The sequence below is a fragment of the Bison bison genome, unplaced genomic scaffold, assembly GCF_000754665.1.
Source record: "Bison bison bison isolate TAMUID 2011002044 unplaced genomic scaffold, Bison_UMD1.0 scf7180017864301, whole genome shotgun sequence".
NCBI classification, from domain to species: Eukaryota; Metazoa; Chordata; class Mammalia; order Artiodactyla; family Bovidae; genus Bison; species Bison bison.
Genome location: NW_011494873.1, coordinates 1,026,227 through 1,032,034, shown reverse-complemented (window position 1 = coordinate 1,032,034; position 5,808 = coordinate 1,026,227). Strand labels below are relative to the sequence as shown.

The following is a 5,808-nucleotide window of genomic DNA, read 5'->3' as shown; positions in this document are numbered from 1 at the left end:
CTAACCTTCTGGGGGAGGGGGACAGGCGGCCGATGAGCAGCACAGGGGAGGGGCTGCTCTCCTATAAAAGGAGGACGCGAGGGGCTCTGAGCCAACACCCAGAGGAGGCGAGGGGGCCACACGTGGTGCTCGAGAGTGGAGGCGGAGGCCTGGGATGGGGGCATGATGGGTGCAGCTGGCAGAGGCAGGAGGCCTGGGTGCGGGGGCTGGGGTGAGCACAGGGCTGTGGGAGGTGGGTGGGCTGGAGACAAGGTCAGAGCTGCATGGAGTGTGCCCAGTCCCAGGCTCAGTGCTTCCCCAAGAGGACTCTGGGTACGAAGCATCTAGTCAGTCTCTCCACTGTGACTATTATAGCAAAAGGATGCAGAGAAAAAGGCGCATGGGAAAGGCAGGCAGAAGTGCCTAGAGTCCCCTCCCTGTGGAGTCACAGATGACACACCGAGTTCCCCAGCTGTATTCTCTGGTGGCACATGGGAAGTGTTGTTTTCCTGGGAAGCATGTTGGAGAACTCGGGGCCTGGGGTTTCACTGGCAGCTGACCACATGGGCAGCCTCTGCTGGCACAGACCAGAGTTCCAGGCTCCAGAAGGCTGGGCAGGTGGTCCGCATGGACTCCATTGTTTGCACAGTGCAGGCGAGTCAGCCCCTCTTATCAGTTCACGGTGGGAACCCTCTCCAAGTCCAGGCTCCCAGAAAAGGGCTAATGATGGGAGCAGCCTTCCAAAGGAGAGCTGGACCAGGTCACGGAGGGTAACACAGGGCCTTGGGAGGACGTGGACTTCACCCTGTTTGGGACAGGGCACCTGTGAGGGTTTGGAGGGAAACACTGAGTTACTCTTACAAAGGTCTCTCTGGCTGTTGGACGTGGCATCTGGGAGACCAGCCAGGGTGACAGGTGACTCGGGGAGCATCCCCTTAGCTGGCTGAATGACCTTTGGGTGGGGAAGTGGATGGTGGCCTCCTTGAAGCTGTCTGAAATGCTGGAGGTAGCTGTGAGCTACCCTTGTCCAGAGCCGATGCCTCAGGCCCCGGTGTCCGCAGCTGATGGGGTGAGTGTTGGAGCCTTGGCAGCTGTGTTTGAAAACCTGCACACACCACTCGCCCGGCCGTCTCCAGGTCGCCTGGCCACTGTTCCTGGGGGCACCAACACTGCTGGGAGAGGGAGAGGAAGCGAGCCTGGGGTCGGGCAGGGGCTGGCCCTCCAGCCCGTCCACCACTCTGGTGCTTCCCCCTGTGTGACCGCCTTTGACTGCGGTGGGAGGAGAGGGGGCCGCGCCCCACCGCGCCCTGGAGGCTCTCTTCACATGCAGCCGCTTTTTCCCAGCGCTGACTTCCTATGAGTCAGGCACTGGGGCTGGGCTGGCGCTTAGGGCGTCCCTCTGGGCTCTGTGCACAGTGGTGAAGTGTGTGGCCTGGGGGTGGGAAGGCCTGGGTTCAGATCACAGCTCTGCCGCTTCCTGGCTGTGGGACCCTGCTTGAGGGGCTTCATCCTGCCGTGACCCTGTTCCCACTCTGAAGTGGGGATAATAGTCAGCCCCCCTCCCCTTACAGGGTCATTGTGAGGGTTAAGTGGAAGATCCTGGAAAGTGCTTAGCTAAACTGTGCAGTGCTATGCTCAGTGACTGTTTGATGCCTTGAATTAAATTGTTTAAAAGTGGAAAGAAACGGGGATGCAGACTGGGGTTATCTGCTTGGGGTCACGATTGTTCCTTGTGGGTTTCTGCACTGTGTTTGCAGTCACGTGGCTGGAGTGACGGTGGCCTCACGCGTCAGGTGGGGAGGCGTTGGGCAGGGACGGTCTGGGCAGCCGGCGGTGGGGGTGGGGTGGGCCTGCTGTCATCGTCAGATGCGAGAGCTCCAGGCTCCTCAGGCCGATTGTTTCCTGTGAACAGTCACCTCCCGGCCTGGAACATCCGGCCTCCGGGACGCTGCCGTGAAGAGACCAGCTGTCTCTCATCCCACATGGCAGCCCGGGAGCCTCAGCCTGGGCCGGGAATTTCCTTTCCATAGTTGGGGGAAAAAACCTTCCTGCCAGAGGACTCTTTGCTAAGACAGAAGGGTTGCAGAAAAAAAGAGAGATCCTTCCGCATAAATAAAACTGCTTGCAGAGCTTAGGCTACCGTCAGCTTTTTCCATGTGCCTATTTATCTCTTGAGTTAGGGAGGGTGAGGCATTGTTACCCCTGTAGGTGAGGTCCCAAGGCTCAGGGAACAGAACAGGCCCCCTGAGGTCATCTGGCTTTGAGTGGCCAGATGCGAGCCCAGATCTTGTGCTGCCAGCCAGCGCCTCCTCCAGAGCTGATCACGCCCCCGCCTCAGCCCTTGCCTGACTGCTGGTTCCTCCTGGCCCGCATCGTTCCCTGCATCCTGCCTTCAGCTGACTGACTTCTGCCCCTGCTGGCTTGTGGTCCATTCATTCGCTTGCCTGGATGTTAGTTGGGGACTGACATCACTTGGTGGTCCCCCAGGCTCTGAAATGAGGCTCACCTGCCAGGAATGTGAGTGGTCCCCACCCTGAGCCTCCGTTTCCTCCTCTGCAGGAGCTGGGTCGTGCTCACATCACAGAAGCGTGTGAGTGGATGCAGGTCTGTAGCCACCTGACGTCTGGAGCATCACTGGTGCATAGTATACACTTGTTGAATTTGCTCTTAAACCTACTCCGCTCTAGCACAGCGTACTTTTCAAGGTTGTCGGCACCTCTGGACGTCATGGTCAGCTCAGGCTGCAGCGCTGGTTTTGCGGGCCCCAGCAGCGGTCGCAGACGACCCGTGTCTTCCTGCTGTCGGTTCCTGATGTCAGGTCTCCACGCCCTCTTGGTTTCCTTCCTTCTCACTGGTCACTAGCCTGTCTGTTTTGGCTGTTCTCTTTCTCCAGCTGATTCACATGAGGTCTGCCAGGGCCTTTTCCTCCATCTCCATCACCTCGATGGGCTCGCCTAGTTTGCCTGCAGCCCAGACTGCCCTGCTCAACCCCAGACCCTTGTGTCCGATTGTTTCCCTCCACCCCCCTTAGTATTCTCTACCCGCCTTAGGTGTCCACAGGCATCTCAAACTTAACAGGTCTGCCACTGATCTTTCCCCACATGTGCTCTAGCAGTGATTTTCCCACCCTGGTTGATGGCAGCCCCACCTTGCCAGCAGTCAGGCCCCAAACCTTGCAGTCATCTTCTCAGAGGGATTACCCGGTCTTTCTCACACACTCTGTATCCATTCTACCAGGGAGTCCCGTCATCCCTGCCTTCTGAACATGCCCAGAATCCAACCACTTCTCACCACCTCCATTGTAGCTGAGGGAAAAGCACAAGGGAACTCCTATACCTCCTGAGTCCACGCCGCTTGAGACTCCATCTTACTCAGGATAAAATCCCGAGTCTCAGTGACCTGCAGGGTCCTGCATGGTCTGCCCATCTCACCTTGATCCCTCGGATCTGTCTCTCTCTTACCCCCTCCCTCTTCCCCAGCCAACCAGCCTCCTTGCTGACACTCCAGGTGCCCTCCCGCCTCAGGGCCTTTGCGCTGGCTGTCCGCTATGCCTGGGCTGCTCTTCCCGTAGACACCCCCACCTCTTTCCTTTCTTCAAATCATTGCTCACATGGCAGCTTCTCAGTGAGGCCTCCCCCAGTGTTCTATTTAAAACTGCAAACCACCCGCACCCCTCACGTTCCTAACTCTCCTTTCTGTGCCCTAACCTTTTTTTTGGAGGGGGCGCTGCATTGGGTCTTAGTTGAGGCACGTGGGGTCTTGGTTCCCCAACCAGGAATTGAACCTGTGTCTGCTGCATTAGAAGGCGGATTCTCGTCACTGGACCACCAGGGCAGTCTTCCTGCACCACTTTAGTTCTCCATGGCACATAGCACTTAGAGTATATAACTTGTGTATCAGGTTTATTGTTGGTCACCCTGACCAGCGTGTCAGCTCCCTGGGAACAGCAGCTTTTTTTTTTTTTTCCACCAGTGTGCCCCAGTCATCCAGAACAGTGCCTGGTATGAGAGGGCCTTCGACTAAATATTTGCTAAATACATTTATTTTTACTTAGTAAACTGTTATGTAAGCTTTTTCCCATGCCAGGTTCGATTCTAAATGTTTACAAATGTTAACTCATTTAATCTTCGTAACAACTCTGTGAAGTAGGTATTGTTTGGATCTCCATCAAACAGATGATAAGAAACTGAGGCACAGAGAGGTCAAGTAGCCTGCAGAAGGTCACACAGCATGTAAGTGACAGAGCTGATTTCTGGTCATCTGGTTCCAAACCTGTTCATTTGACCACTCTAGTAAGCTGCCTCTCTGAACGAATGAAGGAGAGAGAGAAGAGAAGGAGGAAAATTAGGAGGTGGGGAAAGGAGAATGAAGGAAAAATACCGACGCCTGAAAACTTGGAAGTATTATTAGACATTTTTTAAAGCTAGTCTTGGAGTGTGGGATATCCCGGTTGGTGGTTTCTTTTTTTGTTTTAATTTTCTTTTTTTATTTGGTCACACTGTTTGGCATATGAGATCTTAGTTCCCTGACCAGGCATCTAACCCATGCTGCCTACATTGAAGGCAGAGTCTTAACCCGTGGACCACGGAAGTTCCCGGCTGATGACTTTTAAGTACACAGAGGAAAACTAGGCTCAATGTCTTGGAAGGTTGACTATGCAGATGGCAAGAGAGGTCCTGGCTGGATGCTGGGTGCCAGTTGGTAAGCTTTGTGGCATCATGGGGCTCGCCTCAGGGATAGCACAGAGTAGCTGTCCTCGTCCTGAAGGAGCAGACTGCTGCGTCCCCTCTGGTCCAGGTCTTTCTCGGGGACACCTGAGCACCTTTCCAGGGACCCTGTGCCCAGATGAGCCTGTCCCCAGGTGGTGCACAGCGTGCTGGCCGTCGGGGAAGGTCCCACGCCTTCCGGTGCTGCATGCTGTCTCTCCTTTTAAACACATCCCGGAGGTGACAGAGCTGGGTCAGTGGCAGGGGGGTGTGTGTGCTTTGTGTCCCAGAGCAGTTTACAAAGCAGTCTTCTGGGCCTCATCAGACAGGAGGGCCTGCTCCGTCTGCCAGCCTCGCTTGCCTGGGGATTCCAGGAGCTTGGGGTCCACGGGAGTGGCCCTGCTCGCCTGCCCCTCATCAGAAGCTTTCTTCCCCACAGTTCCCCCTCCATTTCCTAAAGACTCCGGGGTACTCAAGGGAGGCCATGGAGCAGATGTTCAGCCTCAAGAAAACACAGCTTCTGGCCAAGCTGAAGAACCACTAATTTGGTCAATATGTGATGTGGCTTGATGAAAACCTGGTATTTCCAGAAGCCTGTGTCTGCGTTATTTGTTTCTGCTGCATCTGCTTCAGCCACTGCAGGGAAGTGTCCCGTGGCTTCTTGCTCAAGTTCACATGTGTGAGGTTGTGCAATGTGAAGCTTGGGAACATTTGGGATCTGATTCTCATCCTCAGTTCTGAAGCACTGTGCTCTGTGGGGATGCAGGAGGGAACGGGAATGGCTGGGAGGGCAGACTGGCGCTAACAGGCTTCCCTGATTGTGGTTCTCCTGATGGTGGTGATGGTGATGATGGTGGTGGTGGTGGTGGTGATGGTGGTGGTGGGGGTGGTGATGGTGGTGGTGGTGATGGTGCTGGAGGTGGTGGTGATGGTGGTGGTGGTGGTGGTGGTGGTGGTGGTGATGGTGATGGTGGTGGTGGTGATGGTGGTGATGGTGGTGGTGGTGGTGGTGGTGATGGTGGTGGTGATGGTGATGATGGTGGTGGTGGTGGTGATGATGGTGGTGGTGGTGGTGATGATGGTGGTGGTGATGATGGTGCTGGAGATGAGGATGATGGTGGTG

The 5,808-nt window shown here is 55.6% G+C and overlaps 1 protein-coding gene across 2 annotated transcripts in view; it reads left to right on the top strand.

Annotated features, from left to right (window-relative positions):
- The window catches only part of STK10 (serine/threonine kinase 10), a 124,986-nt gene that overhangs the window by 76,193 nt on the left and 42,985 nt on the right, over window positions 1-5,808 (top strand). The window lies entirely within an intron of this gene.